This window comes from Mus musculus, chromosome 16 (assembly GCF_000001635.26).
Source record: "Mus musculus strain C57BL/6J chromosome 16, GRCm38.p6 C57BL/6J".
NCBI lineage: Eukaryota > Metazoa > Chordata > Mammalia > Rodentia > Muridae > Mus > Mus musculus.
Window position 1 is genome coordinate 16,539,925 of NC_000082.6, and position 21,353 is coordinate 16,561,277.

At 40.1% G+C, this 21,353-nt stretch overlaps 1 protein-coding gene and 1 pseudogene across 10 annotated transcripts in view; one reads left to right on the forward strand and one right to left on the reverse strand.

Moving 5' to 3' along the window:
• The window catches only part of Fgd4 (FYVE, RhoGEF and PH domain containing 4), a 183,625-nt gene that overhangs the window by 123,015 nt on the left and 39,257 nt on the right, over positions 1-21,353 (reverse strand). The window contains exon 1 of one of the 9 annotated variants that reach the window (XM_030249066.1): positions 20,113-20,699. The exons of 6 other annotated variants lie outside the window; for them this stretch is intronic. The gene's annotated coding sequence lies outside the window, so the exon portion shown is untranslated. Of the gene's footprint in view, positions 1-20,020; positions 20,066-20,112; positions 20,700-21,353 lie in introns of those variants that run through there. 2 more of the 9 variants (XM_006522029.3, NM_139232.3) reach the window with 2 other exon arrangements.
• Gm16139 (predicted gene 16139) lies at positions 2,315-2,848 on the forward strand (annotated as a pseudogene). Its single transcript, NR_165273.1, has one exon. The product of NR_165273.1 is annotated as a predicted gene 16139 (transcript).

Below are 21,353 nucleotides of genomic sequence, written 5' to 3' on the forward strand. Positions count from 1 at the left end.
CACCAAATGAAACCTTAAGTATCAGGAATGGGTTCCATATAATTAACCAACTAGTCAAATGGTCCCACAGAAACCCCCCCAAACAACTCAGGCTATTGTCAAGACTATTGGTGACTTTACAAAATTAACTGATGATTAGTTCCTATTGCTAAAGGCAATACCTAACTCACTGAACATAAATAAGTCAAGCTGGTACCTACCTAGACCTTTCACCCCTTACTGACTAGTGTTCATGGTACTGGAAGGTACTGTGCACACTACCTGAGGAAAAAAATGTAATCACCAACCCAACTACAAACTCTGAAATCTACAATGGTGACCTACCTGTATGTTATGCTGCTGCCAACAGTGGCAGTAACCAACCACTATCTGATTGGAACCCATTCCTATCACTGCTGTGCTAGACAAGAACCTGAGACTAGGTAGGTCATAGGCCTAGGAGAAAACAAAATATTACTATTCTGCTAGAAGGAAGGAAAGAAAGAGAGAGAGAGAGAGAGAGAGAGAGAGAGAGAGAGAGAGAGAGAGAGAGAAAGGAAAGGAAAGGAAAGGAAAGGAAAGGAAAGGAAAGGAAAGGAAAGGAAAGGAAAGGAAAGGAAAGGAAAGGAAAGGAAAGGAAAGGAAAGGAAAGGAGGAGAAAGAAAGAGAGAAAAAATGACTCACTGTGTTCTACCCACCTTACTCAGCCACCATCAGAGAAGGTTCTTCCTTCAGTACATGGGAACAAGAACAGAGACAAACAACTGGACAATGTGCAGAGTAAGAGGCCTTGGAATACTCAATCCTACATGGGATGTCTACATCAAACCCCTCCCTTCAGGGCTCGGGAGAAAATGTGGAAGAGGAGGCTGGAAGATATCATAGAAACAGTGTCTTTCAGACAAAACAGGACTGAAGTACATATGAACTCAGAGACTATGGCAGCATGCTCATATCCAATCCAAATGGTGCCCCAGCGGAGAGAGGAAGTGCACATGTGCTGCATCCCTAACCCAGAACCTATATCTCATTGAAAACCCACTCACAAAGTAAAAAGTAGTTTTCTCCAAGGAGTCTTACTGGGAGAGTCTTACACAACGGAGTACTACTCAACTATTAAAAACAATGAATTTGTGAAATTCTTAGGCAAATATCTGGAGGATATCATCCTGAGTGAGGTAGCCCAATCACAAAAGAAATCACTTGATATGCACTCACTGATAAGTGGATATTAGCCCAGAAACCTAGAATACCCAAGATACAATTTGTAAAACACAAGAAAATCAAGAAGAAGGAAGACCATGTATGTGGATGCTTCATTCCTCCCTAGAATAGGGAACAAAATACCCATGGAAGGACTTACAGAGACAAAGTTTGGAGCTAAGATGAAAGGATAGACCATCCAGAGACTACCTCACCCGGGGGTCCATCCCATAATCAGCCACCAAACGCAGACCCTATTGCATATGCCAGCAAGGATTTTGCTGAAAGGACCCTGATATTGCTGTCTCTTGTGAGACTATGCCAGTGCCTGGCAAACACAGAAGTGGATGCTCACAGTCATCTATAGGATGGAACACAGGGCCCCCAATGGAGGCGCTAGAGAAAGTACCCAAGAACTGAAGGGGTCTTCAACCCTATAGGTGGAACAACAATAAGAACTAATCAGTACCCCCAGAGCTCATGTCTCTAGCTGCATATGTAGCAGAAGATGGCCTAGTCGGCCATCATTAGGAGGAGAGGCCCCTTGGTCTTGCAAACTTTATATGCCCCAGTACAGGGAAACGCCAGGGCCAAGAAGTAGGAGTGAGTGGTTAGGGGAGCAGGGCGGGGGGAGGGTATAGGGGACTTTTGGAATAGCATTTGAAATGTAAATGAAGAAAATATTTTTTTAAAAATTTTTTTAAATTTTAAAAGCCTCTTAAACAATATAATCATGAATAATAATAATAAAAAGGGACCACTTAGGGAGGTCCCATATCCAGCAGTACATGACCAACACACACACACACATACACTGAACTAAATGGTATTTTTGGAGATGTTCTGTTTCATAGTGCTTTTGTTTGTTTATTTATTATGGTGTCTAATTTTGTGTTTTTATGGGTTTTATGTGTCTGTGTCTGTGCGTGTTTTGTACATTTGTTTTGTATTTTTCTTTTCTGATTGTCTGTTTGCTTTGTTTATTCTGGCTTGTTTGTTCTTTTATTGGCTTATTTGGTTTCTAAAGAGAGAGAAATAGAAAGGATAATGTTGAATGGGTGGGGATGAATCTTGGAGGCGATGGGAGAGAGGACGCCATAATCAGAATACACTGCATGAAAAAAGTTATTTGTCTTCCTTTCCAATCCGCCGTCAGGGGTGGAGCCTCTGCTGGGAAGCAGAGTTTTATGAAGACCATTCTGGGAAGAGCACCATGCTCGAGGTTGAACCCCTGGACACCATAGAAAATGTAAAGGCCAAGATCCAGGATAAGGAAGGACTTCCTCCTGATCAGTAGAGGCTGGTCTTTGCTGGTAAGCAGCTGGAAGATGGCCATACTTGTTTGACTACAACATTCAAAAGGAGTCCACCCTTCATCTTGTGTTGAGCCTTCTTGGTGGTGCTAAGAAAAGAAAGAAGAAGTCTTACACCACTCCCAAGAAGAGTAAGCATAAGAGGAAGAAGGTTAAGTTGGCTCTGCTGAAAGGTGGATGAAAATGGCCAATCAGTTGACCTCATCCAGAGTGTCCTTCTGATGAGTGTGGTGCTGGAGTTATCATGGGAAGCCACTTTGACAGGCACTGCTGTGGCAACTGTTGTCTGACTTAACTGCTTCAACAAACCAGAAGGCAAGTAGTTGTGTATGAGTTACTAAAAGGAATAAACTGAAAAAAAGGAGAGAAAATATTTTCAATAAAAAATTAAGTAAAAGGTTTAAAGTGAAGTTATTATAGCAAAAAATTGTTTTAGTATTATAATAACAAAAATTATTAAAATATAAAATGGGATCATCATAATAAAAAATGAATACAACTAGAATATAGTCTACCCATCTACCAACCTATGCTTTCCACCAGTCTACCTATTTATGCTTTCCCACTTTGGCCAGCCAGCCTCTCCTTACTTCCTAGCCATGTGCTTAGTCACCTGACCAAACACCCCACTGTTTTTGTTATTTCTCTGAATAGCTGTTGGCTTTGATTCTGTCCTCTTTGGATAGCTGACAGACCTGAGGGCTGTAGACAGTCCCTCCACAGTGAAGTACACTTCAAACTCCCTTTCCACTTCCTGCTTCAGTGTCGGGCTAATGCACCCCCACTGAAGTTTCAGGAGAGTCTGGAAGGACGTGCAGGGTTTCCTCAGGTAGCAAAAGCAGGAAAACAGCATTTCTTCACAATTTATAGTGAGGGACTCTGTTAAGTTTGCAAGTCTCTACAGTTGAGGTCACCAACCGTGTCACAATACTTACAGGCCAGGGCTAATCAGGCCACTTGGGATAAAGCCCACATTCTGCAGGAAGCTTGCAGGCTCTGCTCCTGCCTGCCTTTCCACTCCTGTTTTTTCCCTTCTGTACTTCAAATATGTTCCCAACAGTCACTTGGGTTTTGAGAAGGAAGTCAAGAAAACTTACTTTTTGCAGAAATTTTGACAGGAACTTATATTTAACCCAACTCTGAAATAAAGACTCAGGTCTCAGAGAAGCCTCCTGCAGGCCTTTAAGAAAATAAAATGTAGGTTTTGCTCTTATCATGTGAAGCAAAGGATAAGTTACAGCCAATAGTACTAACTTAGGACACTAAAGGAACAGCTTTCATTTCTCTAGGTTTTACTGGCTGCCTGATCCAAATGTCTTCTAAATATTCTTTCTCTTCTCCAAGAGCACTAGCTGGGTAAACAGTAGCCACTAAAGCCTTTTGTACTGGCCACAAAAAAAATCATTTTTACATGTATCCATTGATTGATTGATTGATTGATTGACTCTGTGTGTGTGTGCATGTGCGCACATGCATTTGAGTGTGTGTGCACATGTATGCACGTGTGCTTGGACATACATACTATGGAGGTCAGAGAACAACTTGCAATGGCTGATTCTCTAGAGACAGACACTGGGTTCTCAGGGCTGACTGAAAGTGCTTTTCCCTGCTAATCCATTTCATTCACCCATGCTGCAAAATTCTTTATAAGGTTTCAGTAAGGGTGTGAAAGAAAACATACCTAAAAATGTAACCAGTTAGCATACTCATTTATTTTTTTCTCTGTCCCTTCTGTCATATAATGATACTGTCAATCATAGTTTCTCTTGATATGATTATTACTATGGCATCGTGATAAATAAATTCCCAAAGAGAGAAAATTAGTAAAACTAGATAACGTTTTCCAACATTTTCTTTGTAATGAGAAATAAGGTCAAGGATGCAGATAGCCGACTTTAAACAACAACACACCCCAGCACATTTTTTAGAGTCTTATCTGATAGACCAGAAATAAAAACACATGAAATTTTCTAAATATTATCCTGTCAATTTCTCTATATATTGCTACCCATAACAGCAATGCTAAAAACAGAGGTTCATTTTCTGTAGTTGTTAGTCTCCTAATGATTATACAACTTATACAGCACTGATGTATGCGACATTTTTGATTGCACATTAATCATTGCTTAAATTCAATATAGTCTCATATAAGTAAACAAGGTCACTGCTACTAAAATATAACTCACTGTTGACATCAGCATGGGGTACTAAACAGGTGGCTGAGACTCAAGTTTAAAGTTCCTTTTTAAAATATGTATAAGTGTTTGCCTGCATGTATACATGTGTACCATGTGCGTGCTGATGCCCGTGGAGGTCAGAGGAGGCCAGAGTCATCAGAACTGGAGTTACAGATAGCTGTCAGCAGCTGTGTGAGTGCTAGGAAACACACCTAGACCTGATAAAATAGCAGCAAATTTCCTCAACTACTGTGCCCTCTCTCTAGCCCAAAGATTAAGGTTTAAAATACTAGAGTTGGGCTGGTGAGATGGCTCAGTGGGTAAGAGCACCCGACTGCTCTTCCGAAGGTCCGGAGTTCAAATCCCAGCAACCACATGGTGGCTCACAACCATCCGTAACGAGATCTGACTCCCTCTTCTGGAGTGTCTGAGGACAGCTACAGTGTACTTACATATAACCAATAAATAAATCTTTAAAAAAAAAAAAAAAATACTAGAGTTACCAGCATTTTTAGAACTAGATTTGCCAGAACATTAGAGTTACCAGCAGCAAACTAGAAAATATCTTTTAAATCAAATCTAAAAATTAAATCCAAACTTCTTCTATATAATAATGTGGCTCATACCTAGGCCCCTGGGGATATTTACATAAAGTTCTGCTCATTTCTTCCCTAAGTTCACAGTTCCTTGGGCCATACCAACTATATCATTCTTGAGGGCCAGAAGGGATCAACATGACTAAGTGTCCTGGCCTTTGTTGATTTCTTTTTAACACATTTTTAAAAATATTTAGCTAGGTGCCCTGTGATGCTCTTTAGTCCTTGTCTTCACTCTACCCAAAGCTTCAGAGAACATGGTGAGTGCCCATCCTGCCCATTGTTAGGATCAGTAAGCACCTCCATCAAACACTGCATATAATCTTATAAACTGGTCTCTTCTTAAATAGAAAAAAGGAAAGTAGTTGAGGAAAATGGTTACTGACAAGCTTGGTTGGAGACCTTTTTTGTTATAGGTTCTAGACAGGAAGGCTGTCAGAAGCAAGTGTTCGCCAAAATTTCTTTTTGTTTGGTCTCCTTGAGTATCAAATCTACCATAAGTACCTAATGCATCAGTGGACATATGCATACTATAAAATAAAGATGAAACTCAAGATAGGAGCCTAATGAAATGGCCCAGTGGTCACGAGCACTGGCTGTTCTTTGAGAAAACCTGTTCAGGTCCCATTCACCTGTAATTCCAGTTTGAGGAGATTTGACACCTTCTTCTAACCTGTGCAGAAGCCAGGCATGCACACAGTGCACATACATTCATACACATAAAATAAAATAAATCTAAAAAAGAAACAACAGATGAGAAAAGGCTAAAACATTGAGTAAATGTTCCTGCAGTTTTAAAATTCTTGCTTATATAGTTCAGAATATAGCAATCTACAGATTTTTTTCCACACATGGTATTGCTATCTCCTCTGACTGAGGGTTCCCTGCTACACTTTCTAACCAAATCATAGATAATATAAATTCTGATCTTCCAACTACACAAAAGTTTCTTCTAAAATTCTAACAATTTTCCACATGTCCTTCTGGATAACAAAGAGTTGCTTTATTTATTTATCTTTTTAAAGTTTGGTCTAAAGTCTATTACAATGATTTTAACGATTTATACTTTTCACTAAGTTAAAAGAATCTTACTTCAATACAGGTATAAATAAAGAAGTCAGCTTTTTTTTTGGGGGGGGGGAGATATACTTAACACCTATCTAACAGAGACCTTTCCAGGCAATCACTTAAAAATATTTTCTCTAGTACATTTTTTTCAGCACTTTCTCATTCAAATGTCACTTTGACCTCAAAGGGAAAGACTGTATAATTTACTAGGGAAACTTCTCAGCACTACACAGGAAAGTTGTCAAAATAAGAACATTCAGAATTCTTGTATGGCATTTGTTTAAATCCTGTGCTCACTATGTAACCTGTGATGTTTATGGTCACACAATCCAAGTACTGGCATGTGGGGCAGTGGGCTGCGCACAGACAGCCTGGTCCCCAGTCAGGCAAAGGTCTGGAACCCCAGGGACCTGATGAGTGGTGATTTCCACCTACATGGGACAGAAAGTGTTTAATAATGTCTACTGGACCCCTGGCTCTTGTCAAAGTTATCACCCTACAGCCCCCACAGGAGAGGTGTGTGACTATCAGTCACACAGATAAAGCCCCAAGCTTCTGGCATTCTGGCTAGACTCCACCCCCATAGTTACCTAACTATAGCCAGGGATGCTCCTCCCCACAGCTACCCTACAAGATATAAAAGGGGCTGCTTGGCCCCTCCCCTCTCTTTCTCTTTAAGCTCTCACCTTTGTTACTCTCATCTATAGCCCTCCCTCTCCCCTCCCCTCCAACATGGCCATGGCCGGCCTCTCTCTCTCTCTCTTTCTACCTTCTCTCTCTCACTGCCTTTCTACAATAAAGCTCTAAAACTACAGACTGTCTCTGCTCATCAAGGGCGGCCAAGCTTGAATGATGGGATAAGCTTTCTCTTAATGAGCTGTGTCTAACCTCTCACCAGAAGGCCTTCTTGCGTTGCAGCCATGGACCGGACCAAGGACTCTTGCCTGCATGGGAACCATCCAGTACCCACTCTCCCCCTGCCCTCTTCTCCCTTCAGCCCTGGGACTGACCAAGGCACCCCCAGAGCCCCCATTTTGTTCTCAGCTCTTCTGCGGTGTCCAGCAGTGTCTGGGATGCCCAAGACTGAGAACCTGTTATCTCTGGCCTCCATGAGGCCCAGAGACCTCCGGCTGCCCCTTGTCCAGCCCCTGGGGAACTGGGGTTCCGTGGCTTCCCACAGCCAGACACCCACCCGGGGCTGAGTGGAAGGCATGCGGCAGTCCTTCCACATCCGCCCACCCAGAGCACCGGAACTCTGGCAAGACACGTTTTCTCCCACTCTCTTTATTTCCCCATGCCCACTGCCCCCACACTGGCAGATGCCACTACCTGAGATAATGTACGTCAGTCAACATAACTAGCAGATTGTAAAATGTCAGGCACAAAGGACACAGTGAACTTGTATGCTTACCCTCTACACTTCTCCCAGAACTCCTCACAAGCATCAGATATACTAGATACATTTGAAATATGGAACAAAGGTGCCAGGGAACTTCCTGGGATTAGAAATGCTAACTTTGGTGGCTCAGGCCTGTATGTCACCACTCAGAGGCAAGATGATTTGAGACAGAGAGCAGGCTTATACAGTGAGTTCTAGGCCTGGTGGATATGGGCACTGGGAGTGGGTACTGAGTCTTTTTTTTAACTTTTCATGAAAAATATTTCATTTGGGCACCTGCTTCCTGTCCCCAGTAGACTGTGCACACAACATTCAACATACTACTGCTTTGAAGATGACATCTAGAAGACATATGTTAATCATATTTGGGTTCCTAAATAGTTCAAGGATTTTACACATTTTATCTTTAATATTTAATTTTTCCTAGGATTTAAATAAATTATAAGTACAACTTGTACTGATTAATTTTTACTGTTAACTTGACACAACTGGATTCTCCAGGGAAGAGAGAACCTCAACAGAGTAATTGCCTCCATCAGATTTTGTGTGGACAGGTCTGTAAGGGATTGTCTTGAATAATAATCAATATGGGAGGTCCCAGCTCTCTGTGGAGGGCATCATCCCAGACAGGTAGGACTGGACTGCATAAGAAAAAAAGATGCACAAGCCAGAGGGTCCAGCCAGCAAGTAGCACTCTTCTGTGGTTTCTGTTTCAGTTCCTGACAAAAATAGGACTTAAATATATTATAGCACCAATGCTAAAATTATGATGCAATATAGGTAGTAGGCATATGTGCCACCTACCTACAAAAGCATTGAGCAGTCAGATAATTTCAAGCAGTGTTTTTCCAAAATTTTAATTGTATTCTCTTCATGAGTCTAGATTGCAGGGGGATGATCTAACATTATAATTTGATTCTGGGACATAATTCACTACAATGAAAAAATTAAACATATTTCATTAGTTTATAAATCTCATCTAATTCTTTTCCAGAAGCAAGAGGGCTGGATATGTAACACAGTTGTAGAGTTATTTATGCTCAAGACTCCATGTTTGATCCCAGCACCAAAAACAATAAATAAATGTAAAGGCAGTAAGATCATCTGGTAATAAAATGTCTGAATAAAAATTATCATTAATAAAAGCACAAATTAAAATAATATTTCCAAGCCTGGAATTCAAATAAATGGTCATAAATTACATAACCCAATGCTAAAGAGACTGTTAATCTAACTTATCCCTAGAAATATAAATTGAAACAGCAACTGAATAAAACATACCAAAAAACTACAAGTTACCTCCCTCTGTAACCTTAAGCAAGTTCTTCCAAAGAAATAGCCATCGATATAAAGATCAATAAAAGTTAGAACAAATCCCTCAGACTAATAACAACAATTTTTTTAGACATAATTTATGTTGTCCAGGCTGACCCTGGACTCTGGGTTCAGCAACCTTCCTGCATTTGCTTCCCAATTAACTGGGAATAGACCTATTCTTACCAGACCCAATCAATCAAGCATCAATATAAGAATTCATGTTCAGTATTTATGACCCTTACCAATGTCATCATTAAATAAATAATGAACCAGAATGGTGTTCACAGGCTCATGGTACTACGGGCAAAGTTGGCATGGTATCATATTAACCACAGCTTCAGAGGGGAAGTTAGTTCCACTTTGCAGCTTAGTACCATCCTTTCAGAGCACGTTTACATTTTTGTTTGGTTGGGGTTTTTTTCTTCTGCTGCTGACTAACACTATTATTTTTTTAATTGGCTTCTGAGAATAATTTCAGTCCTGCTTTCAGCAAATTTAGTTATACCAATGCACTGATTTGTGATTAGTGGTAAGTTATGTACTGAAGTCAGGTTTCTGGGTGGGATGGCATAGCTCAGTGGTAGAGCACGTGCCTATCATGCTCAAGGTTATAAATTCAATCCATGCTTTCAAAACTAACCAAATAAAAGGACAAATGAGAGAGGCTGGAGAGATAACTGAGTGGTTAGGTAGCTTGCTGTTCTTGCAGAGGACCTGATATGTGTTCTATATCAAGTACCTTAAAACTGCCTGCAACTCCAGCTCAGCAGAATTCAATACCTTTCCTGGTCTCTGAGGACACTCAACTGTGCGCGCGCACACACGCGCAAACACACACACACACACACACACACACACATACAAAACTAAAAATCAAAGAGGTCATTTGTTAAAAAATGAAAAATAAAATCAAGTTAATCATTGAAGTAAATATTATCCCTTTTGGCTGAAGACTATTACTGCAATGCTCTTGATTAAGAGCTTTGTTTGACCACCAGAGACAGCTAAGTAAAGGTCCTTGCTCCCTAGCCTAAAAACCTGAATCCTCAGTGGCCACGTGATGGATGACAAGAACTGACTCCTGAAAGCTGTCCTCTGACCTTCATACATGTGACCCCCACCAATGGGGAAAGGAAAGAGCTCATTTGCCTCCATCTTTAAAATGAGTAAATATCGATTTAAAATAATACATTCAAAACAAGTTTGCCTTCTGTGAGATTCTTCCTCTGTACATTCTTGGCTTATTTCCTTATTTAAGAGACACAAGTACTCACAAGCATCTGCAAAAATATAGTTTCTGTCTACTTGTATTGCTTTCAACATTGTCAGAAGGGAGTGGGCTTTAAGTAGTTCAAGATGAAACAGATACGTTATGTAAAATGTCATTACCAGCAGAATGCTGTATACTAACAGAGATATTCTTAAAAGAATAGTAGGGATGTGTGTTCCTTAGTTTTTTGTCAAACTGACACAAGCTTCAGTCATCTGGGAACAGGGACTCTCAATTGAGAAAATGACTCCATAAAACTGACCTGTAGGCAAGCCTATGGGGCATTGTTTTTTGTTTGTTTGTTTGTTTTGTTTTGATTAGTGACTGACATAGGAATGTTGAGCCCACTGTGGGCCGTGCTACTCCTGTGCAAGTGGTCTGTGTAGTTTAAGAAGGCAAACTGAGCAAACCATCATGAAGCCTACAAGCAGCAGTCCTCTGTGGTCTCTGCTGCAGTTTGTGCTTCCAGGTTCCTGTTGTGCTTCAGTTCCTATCTTGGCATCTCTTGATGATGAATTGTGATGAGGATCTATAAGCCAAATAAACTTTTCCCCTACAAAGTTGGTTTTGGTCTTTTATGTGTTTCTTTGTTTTCTCACAGCAACAGAAGGCAAGCCAGAAAAGGACAGGTAGGAAAAGCAAAACAAATATGCAAAGCCTTGCCTCATTCAAGAAGAGGACCATTCACTGCAATTTCCCAGATCCACCAACGAAGATTCCTTAGTTATTCTTAAGAATTTTAAGGATTTCTGAGTAGAACTTACTTTTTCTTATTCTTTCTGTTAAATGCTTTCTTGTCTTACAGTGTATATCCACAAGGCTTTAGGTAAGCATCCAAGAATACACAGATCATCAAGGCAAATTCTACCACTTCCTACTATATCATCAGGGAGAGCTGAGCAAGAATGAGCTGATGCCTATCTGACATTTGGAAGAACTAGTTTTCTCTAGTAAGCTAAAAACAGAGACACTGGAGCAAGGTGGGAATCACTAACTTAGTCTCATTGTATCTTAGACAGAGTTGTATATGATTTATATGAGAAAGGTAAAGACTATTGTTTCCATTAGTTTATGCATTTGTGAGATACTGAGTGTTTTCTTTTCTTTTGATATTTCTAGGCTATGTGGCTTGTCTCCAAACATCTTCACTGAGTTACAAATCAAACCAAATCAAGTCAAGACTATAAATAGAACCTGGCGTGGTGGCGCACACCTTTAATCCCAGCACTCAGGAGGCAGAGGCAGGCGGATTTCTGAGTTAGAGACCAGCCTGGTCTCCAGAGTGAGTTCCAGGACAGCCAGGACTACACAGAAAAACCCTGTCTTGAAAAACCAAAGACTATAAATAGACCTGCCCTGCCCTACATGAACAGCTTCAGGCATGGCAGTGATGGATAAAACTTTAGAGCACTGTGAGAATTCAGAGAAGAGAAGGCAAAAATTAAAAAAAAGTGGTAGTTTAGGAGTATGCTTAAGGAGTTTAATTTAATGGCAATATTAAACATGTTACAACAACAAAACCCAAGATCTTATAGCCATTTTTGTCCTCAACATTCATACTGCCTCAGTATCTTCTAACTGAATTATGCATGACACAGCAGCTAATTCATTAGAGTCAGACTTTCCATGAGTGTATGTGGATATTAGCTTTATGCTATGAATTCAGACAAACCGCTGCTTCCTGCCTTCACCTACAGTCAACAATTTTAAATGGTAATGAGTGTGAGATGTAGAGGTGTAAGGGTCTGAGAATCACTGAAGGAAGACCCCAGACTCAAATAGCATATAAAGACAAAGAGTGTTTATTCTGCAGAAACAACCAGCATGTGAGAGTCAACCATTCATGAAAATGGCAACTACAGTGGAGCTCACAGGCCCTTTTTTATGCTGGGCTGTGAGAATGTTCTAGAAGCAATAGGTAATTTTTATGTGATTTTAGGGGCCAAAGTGGTGATATTAGTACAATCTTGATTGGCTACTATGTTAGTTCTTCTATATTTAGAGAGTGGGTAAGGTAATCTAAAATTTCATTGGTGAGTGCTGGGGAGGTCACATGGGTTGGCTTCTGATTGGCTTGTGCCAGGTGGTCAGTGGTCTGCATTCCTATGTCACGAACAGTTAATCACAGGATAAGATAAGGCTGTCCAGTACAGGTGGCCCGTCCTGAGATAAGGTATTTTCCCATTCTTGTGGTTATCTCCAGGCTGTTCTTTGGGAGGGGAGTTTTATGACCTTGTTCCTGGAAATTATGGTCTGCTCCTGGAGCTGGTGACTATGGCCAACTCCTGGGACTGGTGGCTTTCTTTTTGAAATCAGGCCTGGTCCTAAAATGGAGACAAATGGGGTTTATGTTGTCCTTTTAGAGGTATAACGTAGGAAGATAATTAAAAACTTACTCTTAAATTTCTTACTTTCCTTTCTTGGCACTGCTAGCTCTGACAATGCTGAGACAGGCCAGCATACCTAAAACACTGGCCTTACTTGAGACTCACGGGCTGGGCAGAATGGAAGGAAGGAGAATCACCAAAGCATACTTTGTTAAGAAGTGCCATGATGACACCTAACCTTACATGCTAATTTAAAAGTGATATAGAGAAAAGGGACTTAGAGGAGGGATAGGCTCTAGGGTATGGGGACATAAGGAGGTGAGGGTGACAATCTTTAGAATGCACTGTAGGAAATTATCAAAGAACAAGTTTAATTATGTAAAAAGTAAAGGGCACATATTTCATATACCATTTTTTAATTGGTATATGACCAGTTAGACATGTGATGAGAAATGAAGCTTTGGAGTCAAACATGGGATTCAACTCTACGTCCTGTGTCACCAGTATTAGCTAATGATATTTCATTAGCATTCAAGAATTAGAATTAGAATTCAACAGCATTCAAGCTGTTCTCAACACTTCTTTATCTTTCAACACTACTCACATGTCCAATTAATTGCTAAGTCCTAATAATTTTACTGAAAGCTCTGTCCCTTCTTCTATGTCCTTGTATCACTGCCTTAATTCTGATGACCTATCATCTCACTGCTCACTGGGTCCACTGCTCATGGCTTTGCACCCTCCACAGTGCACCCTCCACAGAACAGCCAAGGTCATAGCTCTAGAATATACACAGGACTGCAATGCTCACCAATCTCAGTGAGTTCATTCCACAAGCTCCCACCCACAAGACATGGCTTACAGCAATAAAAGCTGGTACTCTATCCTCTAGTTCCTAACTATTGCACTCTTACACCCAATCTCATCAGTCTTATATTGCAAACCTGTATTATTCTTTTGCAACTTTGACCTTTTATGTATGTTCGTCTGATATTAGAAGTCTTTAACCACCTAGCAAATCTCATATTACTCTTAAGAGACAGTGTATAGCTGTCTCAAAAGTGACATCTTTCTGATTGTGAACAGGGCATGATCCCGTTTTTCTCTCTGTGCAGCCATAGCACCTTCCCATACCATTGCACTGTTATTTAAGAACCTTGTGTTGATACATTTCAGTTACTAAAGTGAGATTATTGAGGGCAAGACTATTTTTATTTCTCTATCATAGCCATGAAAACTAATCCATCTAACTTTGATGTGGAAAGATTCCATTTGATCTGCTCAATACTAGAAGTTTTATGCAAATATCATGTCCTTCAATTATGTTAAAGTAGAAAAGTCAGCTTTATTAAAAAAGTTTTGATGGTGAGGTCAGCTTACTCTTTATGGAGTTGTGTCATTTTTTTTCAAGAGAAAAGAATGTCTGCAGCACAACTTCACATTAGTGCCAACCAGGTTCAGACACACACTTTTCTCCCAGATTATAGAGTTTGGTTTTGGTTTTAATATGGTATAGTAATATCTGAAGGTTAAACAAGCAGGCCAGTTTTACAGTACAGCTTGTCAGTGCATTGCTGCCATAATTTAACACAGTCACTGCTGTGGTTTAAATGTGAAAAGTCCACCCTAGGGCTAGTGTCTGAGTACATGGCCCCCAGCTGGCGGCTCTCTTTGCTGGAGGATGTAGGACACAGGCTCTGAAGCTTCACAGCTTGAGTCCCCTTCCTAGTTCAGCTCTGCTGCCTGACTGCCAGGTTGGTTGCATGCTCCTGCTGTCATGCCTTCCTCTCCATGGTGGACTATGTCTCTCTGGAATGGAGCTAAAATAAGCCTCTTGTCCCTTCAGATGCTTTGGTCATAGCAACAGGAGAGAAAAAAAGACAACCGCAGGACATAAAAACTATGGCTCAGTGTCCTACAGTTTTTCCAGCAAGCATTATCTGCCTTCAAGATATGAATCACTGCCTGCTGCTTAATTCCACACACTGAAGACTTCTGCATTATTGTGCATGCTTCCACAAAAGTTATGTGGCTTATATCATGGGATCCTCCTCTATCACTTAACTAAGCATCTTAAAAATAATCTCTGCAGAGTAAGCTGAATTTTGCTAACACAGTATTAGGATAGTGAAGCACTTCACAAGCCATTTAGTTCCATAGTCACCTGGTGCAATTTTTATCAGACTACAAATGGTAATGATAGTTTTGTTTTGTTTTTTTAACAAATCACCCTACTTTAAAAATAGTACAGCATATGTAGCAGAAGATTGCCTAGTCAGATATCATTGGGAAGAGAGGCCCCTTGGTCTTGCAAACTTTATATGCCCCAGTACAGGTGAACGCCAGGGCCAAGAAGTAGGAGTGGGTGGGTAGGGAAGCAGGGCAGGGGGAGGGTATAGGGGACTTTCAGGATAGTGTTTGAAATGTAAATAAAGAAAATATCTAATAAAAATTGGAAAAAAATATTTCATTCAGAATGACTATCTTTAAGAAAATAAATGGCAGATGCCTTCAAGAGAGAGAGATGGGCCTTACACAGTGTTAGTAGGATTGTTAAGTTAACAACTGTGGAAATCAGTATGAAGGTTCTTCAAAAACTAAAAATAGAATGTCCATGTGACTGAAAAGAAAATAAAAATAGCACAATTATTAGGGAGTTTATTAAGGTTCTTATTACTATATATCTCTAGTGAAAACACAAAATAGCCTCTTATAATCACTAATTAAAGAGGCTTATCTTTATTACCCAATTTTAATTTGCCTATAAGCTTTTATATTTATCATAAATTTCTGTAAAACCATTATTAATAATTTAGAATTCACAAAAAATTGTAAAGAAGCAAAGTCCATCTTCCAATCAAACTTAAACTACTTAAGTTGAACTAGATATGTTTTGCAGGGACATAAGGCAGCTGCATATGAGAAAGAGCATGCTCAAAGGTGCCCTCTGGTGTGGTGTGGATATGTATGGAGTGCTAGAGGAGAGAGAGACTACAAAGTAGGTGCTGCCTTGATTCCTCCTGGTCATTGTGATTCCAAATGTGAGCCCTCAGCACACTGAGCTTAATTCTACACTTACCTAAAATATAGCACAGCTTCTTAATTCAAGCAATATAATCATTTTATCTCACACAGAGTAGGATTCACACCCACTGTGTTGGACTTTGACAAGATTAATTTACACAGCTATGCCTTCCTAAGGAATTTCTCAAGGACATTTCTGACTACACAAGTTTCACTTTGTGTGTTGACTATAGAATATGAATACCAAGAATAAGATATGGCCTTCAACTCACTGCAATCCTCGTCCCCTAGCCTTCTGAGTATTGATATTACAAGTGTGAGTCATGATGCCTGGCTTTGTCCTGGACTTAAAAATGCTGACTGTTCAAACCCACTGCCCTGAAATATCTTCTCAAGCATGTTGATCAACATCTTGGTTTGAAAAGAACACATACACAGCACTAAGTTATGAAAGAAAATGGATCAGCAGTGCTCGTCCATAGCGCAATGGACTAGCTGCATTTTTCTTGTTTGTGTTTGGGAGAAGGGGCGATCATGTGAAAGAACACGCTGAGGAAATGGGTTCCCTTCGATCATTTGAATAGCCCAGGGATCAGTCTTCAGTCCTCAAGACTGGTAGTAAGCATCTTTAACACCCCCCTTCGGGCCCCCAAACAATCTCCTCACCAGCCCTTTAGCAAGACTTTTATATAATCCTATTGATTGTACCCTCCATCTTCTCCCCATAAAGTGAGGACAACACACCCATTGAATTGAATTACATGTGGTTGTCTTATGATTTAATGTTTTCCACTTAAATGAGACTTTTTTATATAAACAATTCTCGATTATCTAATCTAAAGCCTACTGCCCCCAACCCCTCAGTATGTATCTGTCTCCACAGAACTGACACTGCTTAAAGTTCACTTATTTTTTTACTTTTATTATGTCTTATCCCTCTTTTATAGGAATTTCACTAATGGCCTTGCACCTACTACTAAATCCTGCAGATGTGCAATACTACAGCTCAAGGTCAATGTTCAACAATGTATTTTACAGAAATGAAAAGTTAACACTAATGATAGGTAACATATTCCAAGAAAGAATGTCTTGATATCATGAAGGGAGTCCTAGGAAAGGTGGAACATGTGGTTGGTGAAGGAATAGAGGGAATGATATTAAGTTAAACTAAGAATGCTGAACGTTTTGATGTCCAAAGAAGAGTCCCACTGAGTCACTACAGGACAAGGATCTTGGTGACTGGTGTGTACCCTAGAATGGTACCATCCCTGCCTTTTGCAGTCTTTCCCTCCTGTTTACCGCACTCCACACTATTAACCTCTGAGTCATCCAGCAAGATTCTGATCATCATTTAAAGTTTCATATAGAAACAGCAATAGGGAGACAACACAAATTAAGCATCCAGGTATCTGTTTGCTTTGATAGTCATGGTTTTTTTTGTTTTTGTTTTTGTTTTTCGAGACAGGGTTTCTCTGTATAGCTCTGGCTGTCCTGGAACTCACTTTGTAGACCAGGCTGGCCTCGAACTCAGAAATCTGCCTGCCTCTGCTTCCTGAGTGCTAGGACTAAAGGCGTGCGCCACCACACCCGGCGATAGTCATGTTTTTTAAAATGTCAATCATTTATAATAAGAAGTCTGTGCTTCTTGTAATTTCATAATTGAGAAAATTATGTTAAGACCTATAGTCTCTCTAAATTCTGGAAATTCTACCAGTTGGATTTTAGGGCGAACCTCCTCCTGCCCTGCTTGCTCCAAATCAGGGTAGCAAAATCAGGAGACCTTGCTCTTGTCTTAATACTTAGCCTGCCATAACCAATATGAGCAATTTCACAGGTTTTGAGGCCTGGAATGTCTTTTACAGGCCTGAAATTCTTCTATCAAACTGGGTTACAAACTAGAATGACTCTGTTTCTATCTGGATCTTTACAGAAATGTGCAATCTAGAGATTTATAATAGGGACTGAAAAAATACTACAAATTGGTCTATCTATGTGAATCTGTTTCATTACTCTGAATCCAAGACTAGGTACTCTGTAAAACCAGATATGTAAATAAATAAAGCCAGAAGAGGTTTAGACAGATAAGGAAATATAGGGGAAGTCAGTAATTCAATACATGATTACAAAAGCAAAGCACTGCTTATTTGTGCAAAGACAAAACTTGTTTAAGAATAATGTGTCTCTAGACACTTTCCCAGGACTCAGTCTCACTAATTAAAGGGTAAGGTGACATGACCTGAGGGAGAAGCTGTTCCTTGCAGCCCACACACATGCCATTCCACACACCCTCTGCATACTTAAACCTTGTCTTTTTGGAGCAGAGAAGCTCAGGAGTCATTACGAAACCTAAGAAGGTAACTCAGAACAGTAGTACTAGAATCAGGCAAGTGTAGGCCGCACCCACATGCGGCTTCTGTCTGACTTACACTTGTCACGTGCCTGTGAGATATGCTTTGCATCTAAGACAGTACAGAATTATGCTGATGCATAAAATTATCTCATTCCATTCTTTCAATGGAGTATGTCTTAAGTGTACCCAGATATAGATATTTTTTAACTCTAGAAAAGGAAAATACTCATCAGGTTATTTACATAAGGCAGAATAAAAATTCCATTATAAAGTTGTCAGTGAATCACTGCTCAATTAACCCTTTAGGATTAATTGCCCTTCTTGCCACTAGTCCATATCTGTCTGGGATTCTGTGAGGGTTTTGAGCTCCTGTAGGTAAGATAGCTGGGCACTGGGACTGTTTTATATCAAGCCAGGCCATGTTTCCTATTCCTTTTCTATGTGAAGATTTTTCTAAAAGATTTTCATCACACTTAAACTTTGTGTGTTTATTATTTGTTATGCTTGAAACTTGAACAAACAGGATCTTAATGAACGTGCTTTCAAGTCTACCTGCCAACACCTACAACCCTGACGGACATCTACTTACAAGCACCGCCTTGCTAACTGGAACTGGGAAGCAGCAGCTCACTCACACACAGGCACCTGGTGAAGTGAGGTTTTAGTTACCCACTCCATGGCCTAAGTAACTACAGCTAAGGCCCAACTTCACCACTACCCCAGTTCTGGTTTCCAAGATACAGGGTAATTAAAGCAACAATAATGCCACAAATGTACATGATTCGACCTTATAAACCTTAAATTGTTTATTGATTTTGAAGTAATTTTTCCTCAATTACACAAGATTAGCTTCAAACTATAGTTATTAAAGAAGCTTTCAAGTAGATACATGTCTACCATTGTTGAAAGCTGTTTCTTAAAGATAGTATGTACCTAGATTAATTTGCATATTTCAAAAACTGTAAGTGCAGAATACTACATCAACTAGAGTTAATACCAGGAATCCACAAAACAGTCTTCAAAAACTCTTAATGAAATAAAGCATGTTTCCTTGACTAATACTACGGTCAACTCATTCTGTCCTGTTAAAAGAAAGAAAAAAAGCATAGTTCCTGTGCCCACTGACTGTTTCTAGTTCTCTAGGTAGCCACTGGCTCACTAAGATGCACACCCAAGAATACAACATGGTTCAAGTTTGACTGAACTGCACAGGCAAAACCTCTAATTACAGTCTTTCATACAGCACACAAAATGGCAGATCTGCTAAACTCAGGGTGCTAATGCTGGGGTGTCAAGGGCAGGAACACTGACACAAAAGAAGTCTCCAGAGCATACAGCTCGTTTTATTTTACACTTTTATAATTTAGGTCACAGTTTGGGGGAAGGAGACACAATGCTGCCTTACAAAAGACATAGTAGTGCCTTGTTTGAGCTACCAACCTCTGAGCCACAAGGAAAAATGTCAGTCATCCATTTGTTAAAACTAAAATTTCCATCCGCAGCTTACAATATGCAACACACATTTTAAGTAGCTGTGGACAAAAGAAATAACAATGACAAAGGAAGCCCTTGAAAAGCAAGCCATCTTCCTTGGTTTACCCCTCCCTATGGCTGAGCCATCTGTCACTACAGCCCTGTCACATTGTTTCCACAGGCTCTGAAACACTACATCAGCACCACACTTAAAACATGTGGCCCAACATTAACCTTAATTTGAGTATAATCTACAAATGCCACTGATGGAGTCATTTCTCAAATAAGAACAAACATTGAGCATGCTGTAGCCCTGGGTGTATTTCAGCAAGAACACTGGTGTAATTCACTGTAGAAGCCATTACGAGATGACTGTCTATCTGCAACATTCAAGAATCACAGTACACATTCACAGGCAGGAAATATTCTTAAGCATTACAGGATAATTCCAACATGTAATTGTACAGGCTGCCTAAAATTAATAAAAGGCAAGTGTGCAAGCTTTGAGGTGGGGGCGTTCTTACCCAAGAGCTTAGTGCTTCCTTTCCTTGACCACAGAGAGATATGCTCACACTAAATGCCGTACAAATCAGATATGCAATGCTAGGTTACTTACCTTAGAAAAGCTGATTTATTCCTTGTGATTACAAGTCACAAATGGCTGGAGAACAACTCCCTTCATTTGTTCTTCCAGTGAGCAGAATGAAATCTCCCAATAGCCCAGTGCACTGCCGATAATCTCACACTACACAGGCTCCCCTGCTAACCCTATGTTCCCAGCCCCAAAGGATAATCACATTCCGGCAGCGGGGAGTGAACAGATGGTGGATTCCATGGTAACCAGCCCTCCTAAGGCGATTGGTAGAAGTGTGTGACTCAGGCTTCTTGGGTAACAATCACAGTCTTTGTGCTCCCGCCCTGCAAAGCCCCAGTGGAGAAGCATGCACAGTTACTCACAGGGCTTGCTCAGCAGGTGTTTGGCTATATAAACCAGGCAGTGCAGACCAACTAAAAGCTTTCTACAAATTGACGCTTGCCAGGACAAAGTCCTAATGTTTCAGAGAGCCATGCTGCTGACTAAGGATGAAAGGTCGCAGAAACATAACTGCACAAACAGAAAAGTTCACTTGCAAAGTCAAGATAGCATGGTGTAGAAAAGCAAGCTTCGTCAGCGGGTCATTTCCTGATCTATAATTGCCCACAGAACTGAAAACTGGTTTTGTATGTTTAGGGATTTTTAAAGACAAATATATTTAAATATACTGAATATCTTATATTGGAAATAAAGTAAAGTTTTAAACAGCAAATGTTTAAAGAAAAAACTGATTTATTTTTTATTTTTATTTTTATTTTTTGTTCTTTGTTGAATGGGAGGAGAGGCTATGAAGGTTTTTAATGAATATATCTAAAGCCTTAGGTGTTCATGAGAAGCTTGCAATATCTTAGGTTTGCAATGACTGACTTAAATTTGTTTCTGCACACATGAAGATTACATGCTGACTCAGCAGGGAAACTGCCAGTTTCTCAGTTGCATTCACTAAAAAGTCAGAAAATAAGATTGTAGTATGAAAAGCAAATCAATCCTACCACACAGAAAACACACACTGGGATAATTCTTTCCATGGGCACTAAAAATACTACAAGAAAGTAAACTTTTAAAAGGACAAGATAAAAAAGTTAAGATAAACATAAAAAGAAAACAAAGCAGGTAGACTGCACACAGCACTGCAGGCTCACCTGCCCTCCCTCCCTTTATCAGCACTGCATACAGTACTGCAGGCTCACCTGCCCTCCCTCCCTTTATCAGCACTGCACACAGCACTGCAGGCTCACCTGCCCTCCCTCCCTTTATCAGCA